The sequence below is a fragment of the Equus caballus genome, chromosome 30, assembly GCF_041296265.1.
Source record: "Equus caballus isolate H_3958 breed thoroughbred chromosome 30, TB-T2T, whole genome shotgun sequence".
NCBI lineage: Eukaryota > Metazoa > Chordata > Mammalia > Perissodactyla > Equidae > Equus > Equus caballus.
The window spans coordinates 37,126,389-37,137,557 of NC_091713.1; the positions used below are offsets into that span (position 1 = coordinate 37,126,389).

Here is an 11,169-nt window from a genome sequence, read left to right on the forward strand (position 1 = left end):
CATATTAACACGTAAGACGGGCCTATGATTATAATTATTAAATGAATTAATATTTTAAAAATTTCTCAGTTTTCATTTCTGATAAGGTATTTATTGACACCTCTGACTGACTTAAAAAGTCTTTAGGGTCCTCAGTAAAGAGTGTAAAAAAGTCTTGAGCCCCCAAATTTGAGAACCACTATTTCTGGTTTTCGTGGTTGATTATCATTATTATTGTCCTGACTCACTTATGTTATCTATAAAATAAAGTAAAAAACAAAAGCGATCAAGAAAAAATGAAGCATGATTTTTAATTCTGTCAAGTGACAGCCAGTAACAGGAATCAATCAAGAAATTCTTAACACCCTGTTGAGTGTGGGAGACGCCACCGCCAGGGAGCTCCGAGGATTTCACGGCTTAATAAAATGTCCCTAAAATGACAAGTTAGGCATGTTTTCAAAATGAACTGTGTGGAACAGTTTGAGCAGGCAGCTGCGAGTTGTGGTTCAGTCCTTCTCTCCGTGTCTTTGTGAGAAAACTCCGCCTTTGACAGGCGGCCTCCGGGAGCCCAGGTCAGATCCCAGGAGCTGGGGATGCAGGTCTCCCCCTCACCACCAGAGGGAGCATTGGTGCAGGTGCGTGTGCGTGCGCATGTGCGTATGTGTCAGACAGAATGTGTGCACACATGCGTGTGTGCATGTATGTGCATGTGTGTGAGCATGCATCTGCATGTGTGTGCACACGTGTCAGAAACAGAATTCGTGCGAGTGTATGTGTACATGTGTGCATGTGTGTGCTTGTGTGCAAGCATGTATGTGTGTGCATGTGTGTGTGTCAGAGACAGGCAGAATGTGTGTGATATGAGATCGTTCATTGTGAAAACTTAGGAGTGGCTGACCGTGCGAGAATGGCTCTTCTCTCTACTTCATCCCTCCCCCCACCCTCCACCCGGATGATAAACAGCTGAGCCCCGACCCTCATCCACCCCCCGCTGAGCCCTCCCTACTCCCATGCCTCCTTCACACGAGGTCCTCTGGTCCGTTCCAGGGCTGGAGCAAACGCAGCCGATCTGACAGCAGTGCTATGTGACACACAGGCTATAACCCGATGCAGCTGTTTGAAAATGGGTGTCTTTCTTAAGGTGAGATCTCCCTGCCGTCTAGAGCCCCCTCGAGGATCTAAGAGGTTCTTTACTTTTGGGGAGGTTTAGAACTTCCTCTGAGAACTTTTGAAATCCGTGACATCCAAAACGTCGTTTTGGAAGTCATAAGTTTTCACACACACCCGTTCCAGGGGCTCAGAGACGCCCTGAAACACATTCAAGGACACACAGGGACAGGGGGGTGCCTGAGCCAGTCATGTGTGCACAACTGTCTCCAAGGACCTCGGGACACCTGTGGCCGCTGCTCTCAGGGGTGGCCTGGGATGCTGAGGATGGACCTGGAGGAGAGGCAGCCGGCACCAGGGGGCGGTGTGGAGCAGGAGCGAAGGATGGAAGGATGGGGGTGGGGGGGTTCCCAGGGCGCCTGGTGCAGGGCAGGGAGCCACATTGGTTCACAGCCTGTGACAGGACGACGCTGCTTCTCCCCAGCACCTCCTCCTCGTGTGCAACCACTCGCGGTAACTCAGGAGGTTCCGCCGGGGGTGAAATGCACGCTTGCTGCATTTTCGCATGCGTTTTTGAAGCATGAGACTTCTCCGTGCCTCAGACTAGAATCCAGACAGAAATGGAGCCTTATCCTGCTTTGTCGTCCACGTGAAGATGTGACAAACTCCCCGGACATCTGTAATACACGCAATAAGACACATGTTTTACCGTGGTACTGACAGGTGTGCTGAATTCTCTCAGAAGGGCCCCAAAAGAAGCTTCACCAAGGGGGTAACCCTTGAGCTGGGCTTTTTAGAAAGTTCATCAGGCAACCAAGGAGAATGGCTTCACAGACCCAAATAACAGACTGAGCAATGACGCAGCGGCACGACAAGGGGTAGGGCAGGGGGCGGATATGAGCAGTTTGCTCTCGCTAGGGTGTGAAGGGCTAGGCTGCGGACAAGCAGGAGGCGATGAAGCTGGGAGTGGATGTAGGGTGGTGACAAGTCACAAAACCTGTTCTCATGCCAGGTGGCCGTCAGCCTGGACTCCTGCATCTAACTGAGGTCCGTTAAAGGGCTATAAACCAGGGTGACACAGTCAGATGTGAATTTAGAAAGTTTGCACAGACTGCAGAATAAAACTGGGTTAGAGAGTGCAAGGATTGGAGGCCAAGGGGCCAGGTCAGAGGCAATTAGAACAACAACAGCAACAATAATAATAAACAAATAATAAAATTAAAATATAAATAATATACAAATATAACAAAAGCATAATAATAAGGGGTGACTGCAGACAGGGACTGAATTCAGGCAGCGGCCACAGCCGCCTGTTGAATTAGGAGAACGGCCTGCAGCAATAGCTGACTGCGCAGGTGTGTGTTGGGGGGCAAAGGAGAAGAATCTGGACTGATGCTCTGGCTTCGTCCACAGGATGCGTGTGGTGCCTTAAACTGAAAATGGAGCTATCTCACAGAGAAGGAGCTGGTTTGGGATGAGGATGTGAGCTCCGTCTTGGAAGGTAGACCCGGAGATGCTCAGGGGACAGACGGTGTCCCTGTGGGGTAGCTGGGCAGCTGGACAATCTGGGGTCAGACCGGAGTCATTGTCTTCTCATAGCAGTTAAGACCCAGGCTGGATGAGATGGGCAGGATGTGGGGGGAGAGGGGAGAACGAGAGAGGTCAAGAGGGCCAAGGATGAAACCCCAAGGGGAACGGACATGTAGGGGGAGGCCGAGGAAGGGCTTCAGAGGAGGAGAGGAAGAGAGAAGTGGGTGGAACAAGATCAGTGTGACGTCACAGAGGTCACGGGAAGCAGAATCGGGGGGGCAGGGAGACCCACGGCATCAGTGTCCTGGAAGTCAGTCCTCCACTAGGGCTCAGGGGTGGAATATCTGGGGTCCTGGAGGGAGGGTCTCAATGCAGACACCTAAATGCCGGCGTGCCCCAGGACCCAGGGCCCAGCGGAAAAGGAAGGGGTCCTCTCTAGAGACACTGGGGTTCAGGGACAGCAGGCACAGCTGAGGACAGGGCATCACTCTGAAATCAAGAGGACTAAGGAAAGTTCCTGACAGAAGGGCAGGACAGGACCACCCCAACTCCTGCTGCTGAGCCACTGGCAGCCAGGCTGGCACTGCCTGGCAGGAGACGAAGGGTCCCATCCCAGGAGCAGGCGCCAGTACCAGGGGGTCCCGCAGTGAGGCCACGGGGCCCCAGCTTGATCCCCCAGGGTCAGACCCCTGAGACACCGGCCCGACCCCACACAGAGCTACCAATCCATGCTGAGCGCCTGGAATCACGTGTGGAAATGGACATCGAAGGCTCACCCGGTGTTTGAAGGAAACATCTAACTCGAAAGAGAAGGAAAACCGATTAAAAAGCAATCTGGAGAGAAGACACAATGCAGGGAAGAGAGAAGAACTTAAAAAAAAAACTGTGGCTAATATATTTATAGAGAGAGGACATCGTGTCCGTGCAATGGGAGGAGAACGCTGCACAAAAAAGGAGAGGAACGTTCAGAAAATAAAAACGACTCTTGGGAATCAGACTATGAAAGCAACGAGAAAACATGCAATAGAAGGGCTGGGTGGTAACGTTGAAGGAATCTTCCAAAAAGCACAAAAGAGATGGAAAGCAGATGGCGAAGGATGAGGAAACAGAAGGATCCTCCAGGGCCCAGGGGTCACGTCTCAGAGCCCCCGAGAGCTCCGAAAACTTAGACGGAGACGGTTATCACAGAGGTTAGCCCGCACCGCCCAGAACCGAGGGCACAGGGCTCCCCAGCTCTATTAAGGACAGAGGCCTACGGCGCAGCAGACAGGAGAAGGTGAGCAAAGCTTTCAGAGAGAAAAACGTGGGTCGCAGACAGCGGATAGAAACGTCGAACAGCTGTAAACACTGGAAACTAGAACACAATAGAAAAACGCCTTCAAAATCCTAAGGGAAAGTCATTTCCAGCAAGAACGCTATAGACACCCAGCCAGACCATCGATTCACGGCGAGGGGAGAGGAAAGATATTTTAATCCGCAAACCTTCAAAATTCTCTTGTCTCTTTTCTCAGTAAGTTGCTGGAATTTGTGTTTCACCCAAAATGAAGGAGCACTAACCACAAAAGAGGCAGACAGGGTGCAGGAAATTCGGGGTTCGATGGGTAAGAGGGGACGGGAGGAAGGTACCAGGTCAGGACCAGCTGCAGACGAGGCCCAGTGACGCAGGAACGTTCCTGATTCCCTCGTGGGTTTGGGTGCACTCAGCTCGCTCTGCCATCAGGAAAAGGGAGCCTACTTCAGTCCTGGACACAGAGACAAGTGAGAACAAGGCCACCTTAACTTCAGAGAACATCTCCGGTCACATAAAAAGGGACGTTCATCAGAACATACTGCAGGGCTTGGATGGGAAAAATATTGACAAAGGCAAGATAGGTCAATGCTCTCAATGTAACCAAAACCTGAGATAAAGCGAAATTCATTGAGAGGATGTGGGAGGGAGGGATGTGTGCGTGAGCGGGGAGGCGAGGTCTGTGTGTAACAGTGTGATGCATGTCAACAAAAAATAACCCATAACCAAGCTATGAATGGAAACTGGGGAGAGTTTATTCTGAGCCAAATGTGAGGACCATATAGCCCAGGGCCTTCCTTCCCCAAGGAAAGAAGGGCACCAAAGAAGTGGGGTGCACAGAGCCGTTATATCCCCTCAAAGAGCCTGTTCCACATACGATTGCAATGTCCCTTTTATAATAATCATGAGACTGCTCTGTCGGCACAGTGATTGATGGATGCGGCAGGTAGGTCTGCTGTCTCAGTGGACACAGCAGGTGGCAGGTCTGCTGTCTCGAGCTGGGTGGTCCCAGGTGAGCGCAGCCATCAGTTCCTAGCCTAGGGAGAGATGCTTATCCTTAAGGAAGTGCCACTGTGGGGGAAGTTGCACCTTTATCTTAAGGCCCTTTGTTCTTGTCTTTGGGACACAGCAGATGCTTAAGCAGAGATACGATGCACGCTCAACGGCCACGTCAGACCCTTTTGGAAAAACAAAGTCAGGACGAATTAGGTTACACTGAATGGCTTCCTCATATATTCCAATATACCCTTTTGCTTGCCATTTGTCACACGTAATGTGTAACCGTGGTGACAGCGGGCAGGTGACTCGGACGCACGGGGACTGCAGACAAAGGGCGGTACCGTCGGGGCGGTTTGGGTGAGCAGAGGCCGAGGCTCAGATGTTCCTCTCCCTCCCGCCCTCAGCCGGTCTCCTTGGGACGGCAATGCACTCGTTCAGACTAGAGTGTCACCGCGGGGTCTGCCTCCTACCTCCCCCAGAGGACCCCCCGGAGCATCGACGTACCAGGAGGGAAGAGCGGAGGGTGGGAGGACAGTGGAAATCGAAATGACCCTGCAGCCAACCACTCCGCTGACCTCGGGCCGGCTCCTTAGCGTCTGTGAAAGTCGGGCTCGTCTGTAAAACGGGAAGGGTGACGCTGCCATCCCAGGACTGCTGTGAGGATCCAGTGAGATAATGTCTGTGCAGAGTCTTCCATGAGTCATTGAGAGCGACGTGGGCTTTTTAATGAAACCAAACGAATGAAGCGTTGATGGTGGAAGTGCCGGGCTGGTGACGTGTCTGCGTGTGCACAGTAGGGGGTTCCACCTCCACCACCCCCAACCCCACCGGAGGCCCAGGGACTCGGGAGATCCACCTGGGGTCTCACGTCCTGGAACAGTAAGAACCACAGAGCGACGAGGCCGCCCTCGGCTTATCCAGGCCTCCGAGCAAGGCTGTGGGACAAATGGGGTCAATTATTGTTCCTCGAGGAGTCACCGCGACACGGAGTTAGCAGACACTGACCCACTGGTCCTGGGAAAACAGGGTTAGGGCCCCTCGAACCTCTGCTCGTAGCACTGTCCTCAGCCAGTCAACGCATGACGTTGTTTCCTGGGTGTCTCTGCTTAAAGACCCCTGATTGATGTAGGTCATTGACTCCTTCCCATTGAACTCACAGCCAGCAGCTCCGTAGCTCTCGCCCCAGCGAAGCCCGTCTCACACCCGTGTGCTCCCCGAGAGCCGCATCACCGCCGTCCTGTGCTCGGGACGCCAGACACAGCTCAGCTCTACACTCGGGGACCGTTTGAAACAGCAAAATCACCAACAGAAAGCACAAAACACAGGGCGCCGACTAGACCTCGGGAAAAATTCTCGCTTGCGGATGAGAGCCAAACCCTGAAGGCAGCGGCGCCCTGCCCCACTCTGCCCACGTCCGCGAACGACCACAAAAGCACCCCAGGCCTTGAACTGGGGTGTTACAGATGAATCTTAGCAAGTAAGCGGATTTGCAAATGCAGAAACCACAGATAATGGGATTGGCTGCATCGCTAGCCCCAATTTACAGAGCAAGAAATTGAGGCTCATGGGGTGAGCCCCTGGCCCCTCCCAGCAAGTGGCAGAGCCAAGATTCAACCCCATCTGTGAGGCGATGGCCATGATTCTGCCACTGTGCACACTGTTCTCCAGGCTGCTGCTCTGTTTACAGAAAAGGCGCTGAGGCCCAGAGAGGGTGCTGAAACACCTAAGGCCACACAGGTGTTGGGGGCAGTTCAGGGGCTAAACTCTGGCTCTGGACCCATGGATGGTCCCTTTTGTCACAGCAGAGCCCCGCCCTTTACGAGCTGCCTGACCTCCTGCGCTGTGCATTCCCACCTCCCATAATCACTCTCCCACTCCACCCAGGGACCCTGGGAGCAGGACGGGCCTGGTGAGCTGGGGTGGGAAGCCTCACCCTGGAAGATGCCGTCAGGCCGCTCTGCCACCGGCTCAGCTCTGGCACCGGGATGGGCACGTGCAGAGCAGGCCACCAGGGGGCGTCTGCCACCCCCACGCACACAGGCGAGCCCGGAGCCCCGCGGGCTGAGTGGTCCAGGAGAAGGCGGAGAAACAATGGGGTGATTGATGCAAACGCGCCATGAAAGACAAATTGTTCAGATGAAGTGCATTCCGGGCTCCCGCCCAACGCCCAGGGTGTGTGGAATTTCAAGGAAAAGCTGAGGAAATCTGGGCTGTCCGGCGGGGACCCCGTGCCTCCCTTCCCTGGAATGTTGCAGGCTGGCCCGGGCTCCCAGAGGCCTGCCCGGCAGAGGTGGGGCGGGAGGAGGGTCAGCCGGCTGACCCTGACCCCCACTCTTCATGTGGCTGCCCGTCTCCTGGACCCACTTGGCCTTGAATAAACTTCTTGCACCCCACCTCCCCATCCCCACTCCCAGAGCCCGTGTGAACCCCGGAGCTTCTTCTCACTCCCCGGGGGGCCTTGGGTAAAGCCTTCCACCTTTTGGAACCTCTGTTTTCCCATCTGTAAAATGGGAGTCATGGTCCCGTCCGTGTATACCCCACACGGTTATCATGAGAATCAAATGAAGAAGTCCTTTCTGTTCCAAGGAGGCCACTCCTCAAGCTGCCCCAGAAGCGGCCCTGGGCAGCCAATTCCTGCCTCCTGGGACACAGGACTTGCTGCTCAGCACCCCTTCCTCCCCCCCCCCCCACCTCTGGAGACCTCCAGGTGACCCCAGGCCCAGGACTGACCCTCAGCGTGAGCTCCCAGCCTCCCCGCACCCCAGGATCTGAACTTCCGACCACCCCCCCCACCCCCAAAGCCGGGGAGGGTGGAGCAGGATCTGAAGCTGAGGCCTGCACAAGGGCTCCTTGTCCTGCCGGGCAGGCTGGCACCCGCCTGTCCTGGCCTGAGGAGGAGTCTCTCTGGGGCTACTGTCTTTCTGTTGTGGCTTGGGGGAGGGGCAGCTCAGAGCCAGGCCAGGGTGGCCGGGTCACATCCCAGCCCACCTCCTGGAGTGCTGTGGGTTTTGATACTTCCCTTCCCACCCCATGTGACCCAGACATCCCAGGATTGGTCCTGCAGCCTTGTGGGCGGGTGACACTACTGTCAATCACGATGCCGCGCCCCTTGCCCCTCCCCCGCCACTTCCATCCCCATCCCCAATTTTCACAGCCTCACCCTATCCTGTTCCTTTGCCATCTTTCATAAGTGAATTATTTATTTTTATTCTTTTAATTGAGGTATAACTGATGTATAACGTTGTATTCGTTTCAGGTGCAAAACATCGTGATGCGATATTTGTACACATCGCAAACCAGTCGCCACGATGAGTCTCGTTAACATCCATCACCACACCTGGTTACACACTTTTTTCTTGTGATGAGAACTTTAAAGATCTACTCTCTTACAGTAGATCATTATTAATCATTATAACGAATACTTATTATTGATAGCAATTTGTGCAATGCTCCCAGCAGAGCCCTGCCCACATTTAGCAATCAATAAAATTCTCTTTTTTTCCAGCCACCACCCAAAGCCCCCCAGGACAGGAATTTAAAACTCCCAAACCTTTACTCCACACCTCACGTGCCAATCTTTGTGCCCTGTCCGTCCTGCTGGCCCTGCTTCTTCCCTGGCTCCTTCAGCATCTTGCTGCTCTGCCCTAGTCTGTTCTTGGCCCCAAAGACCTGGGTTCTGAGCCCAGCTCCAACATCACTCAATCGCTGTGTGATTTCCAGCAAATTGCTAAACGTCTCTGGGTTCTCAGTGGCCTTATCCCCAAGGGAGACGGGGTCATCTCTGCCCCAGGTGGTAGGGAAGCCCAAATAAGACCGTAGTTACGAAAGGCCAGTACACTGCTGAGAGGTCGTTACCACCATCCGCACGCTGATGGATGGCTTTCCCACCCGCCCGGAGGGGGGTGTCCCTCTTCCAGCCTCTTGGAGACTCCAAGGATAATTACCCTTGAGGTGTGTCACGTCCTAACTTTACGGAGCATTTTCACACCCTTCAAACCATTATAACTTTCCCCAATGGATCCAGTGCCGGAAGAGGGAGGGAGGGAGGGTCGTTCTGGACAGCTGGAAACGCTCAGCATCGTTTGGGTCGTTTGTACAGAATTTACTATCCGCCGAAGATAAACACAGTCCCTCCTGCCAGACACACACAGTCTGGTGAGGACAGAGCTGGGTAAACAGATGTCAGCAGCCCCACCCTGGGCCCATGTGGTCTCTGGTTTAACCCAGAGTCTGGTGGAGTTTGGTTCTGAACAAAGGCCCTTTGGATGCTAGTGATGACCCAGGAGGAGGCTCACGCACCCCAGACCACACCCTTCCTGCCATGGTCCTTGCCAGCCGCACCCGGGCTTGACCAGACCCAGCCCCTTCCTGGCCTCTGGCAGGGTGAGCCGTTCTCGGTCCCTCAATAAACAATACTGGGCCCGTTTGCCAGCATCACACACACGCAGAAGCTCAGGCTCAGGGAGCGGTCGGCAGGTGTGGAAAGGGTTAAGCCCACAGGCTGTGCCTGGGCCCCAGCTGTGCCTGGGCGGCCTGCGGGATTTACAGCCTCCCGCACTGCCCCAGCCCACCCAGCCCTGGCTGGGGAAAGATGCTCCTCTCCTGGAGAGAAGAGGAGTCCGCGCTCCACACCAGACTTCTCCTGTCCCGCGGCCAGGGCCTCCCACGCAGGCGCCGGCCAGGGGGAGGGCCGGGAAAGAGGAGCCAGGACACCGGGGAGGAGGCAGGGCTGGGCTCCAGAGACCAGGGTGGGCGGAATTGGAGCTGGCCCTGTCTGTCCTGGGCCTCCCCGCGTTTGGAGACAGTAGGTAGCAGCAGGGGTGTTGGTCTGGGAGTCAGACACCAGGTGAAGATATGTTGTGCCACTCTGTGCCTCAGTTTCTCCCCTTCTGGTCATACCCTCTGGAGTGAGCTTAACAATGGCCCCCAAAATGTCTGAGCCCTAATCCTGGAAACTGTGAATGTTACTGTCTGTGGCAAAGACTTTGCAAATGTGATTACATTAAGGTTCTTGAGGTGGGAGGTTATCCCGGGCCATCCAGGAGGGCTGTAAATGTTGTCACAAGTGTCCCCCTAAAAGGGAGGCACGTGGAGATGACGGATAGGAGGGGAGCAGGCAAGGCGATCACAGAGGCAGAGATTAGAGTGACGGGGCCACAAGCCGAGGACACCTGGGGCCACCAGAAACTGAAGAGGCAAGGACCTGACTCTCACCTGGAGCCCCAGGGAGCGGGGCCCTGCCGACACCTGAGCTCACCTGCCGACGCTGACTTCAGACTTTCGGCCTCCAGAGCAGAGAGACTAAATGTCCGCTGTCTCAAGCCGCTAAGGTGGTGGTAATTGGTCACAGCAGCTGCAGGGACCCAGTGCGCCCTCTCGCCTGATGGAAGGAGCAGAGCGTGCGCCTGGTCCCGGCTCCTTGTAAAGGAGCTTTTTCTATGTCGTGTTGGAGAGTTTCCTTTTCAAACAGCTCATCTTCCTCGTCACTGGGGTAGCACTCGGAATGGGCCAAGGATGTAGTCCCAGCCTGGAACGTTCCAGAATGCCCTGAGGTAGGAAGGCAGGATGTCCTGTGCTGAGCAGGCCGGAGGGTGCATTGCCTACGCGGGTGATGGCAGAGCCCTATGCCTCGCTCCCGGCTCTCAGCTCTGGGACTCGTGTGGCCTCCAAGATGACTGTGCTGAGTGCTAAGCATCTTCTCAGTGTTCACTTGGCCCCGCCCACAGCCTGGGGCATTCTGGTGTCTTTTACGGGTCAGTAATCTCAGGGTTACCTCACCCACTTTTCAAAAAGGCAAACTGTCACATCTGGGGAGCAGTGGGAGGTGAGGCGCGAAAGAGATTCTGGAATCGAAATCAGTCAGCAAACACTGAACTCTGACTGCGTGCCAGGCATGGGGCCAGGTAGAGAGAACGTGGTCCCTACCTGGAGAGGGAGAAAGACTAGTAAGCCAAGGTGACACCAGTAAGAGTGTGTGAGGGCTCCAAGGGATGTCAGCAGAGGATGCCACCTGGCCCTTGGGGCATGCAGGCAACCCTGGAAGGCTTCCTGATGAAGGTGTCCATGCGAGTTTTCCATCACTGTGTAACAAATGATCACAAACTGAGTAGCATAAAACAACACACATTTATCATCTCACAGTTTCTATGGGAATCTGGGCGTGGGTCTCTCTCATAGGCTGCACCAAGATGTCAGCCAGGAGTGGGGTCTCATCTGAAGGCTTGACTGGGGAAGGACCTGCCTCCAAACTGGTGTGGGCGTTGGTG

At 54.6% G+C, this 11,169-nt stretch overlaps 1 long non-coding RNA gene across 6 annotated transcripts; it reads right to left on the bottom strand.

The window, feature by feature from the left end:
• Window positions 1-265: 265 nt before the first annotated feature.
• LOC138921570 (uncharacterized) lies at window positions 266-10,580 on the bottom strand. Of its 6 annotated transcripts, none has more exons than XR_011434236.1 (6): window positions 10,161-10,571; window positions 5,760-5,838; window positions 5,408-5,622; window positions 4,994-5,082; window positions 4,243-4,358; window positions 266-1,763 (listed from the first exon to the last, which is right to left on the bottom strand). It is a non-coding gene; the product is annotated as an uncharacterized lncRNA (long non-coding RNA). The 6 variants fall into 6 exon arrangements; XR_011434235.1 differs by lacking the exon at window positions 10,161-10,571 and adding an exon at window positions 5,948-6,061; XR_011434234.1 differs by lacking the exon at window positions 5,760-5,838 and having other exon boundaries at window positions 10,161-10,548.
• Between the last annotated feature and the right edge of the window lie 589 nt (window positions 10,581-11,169).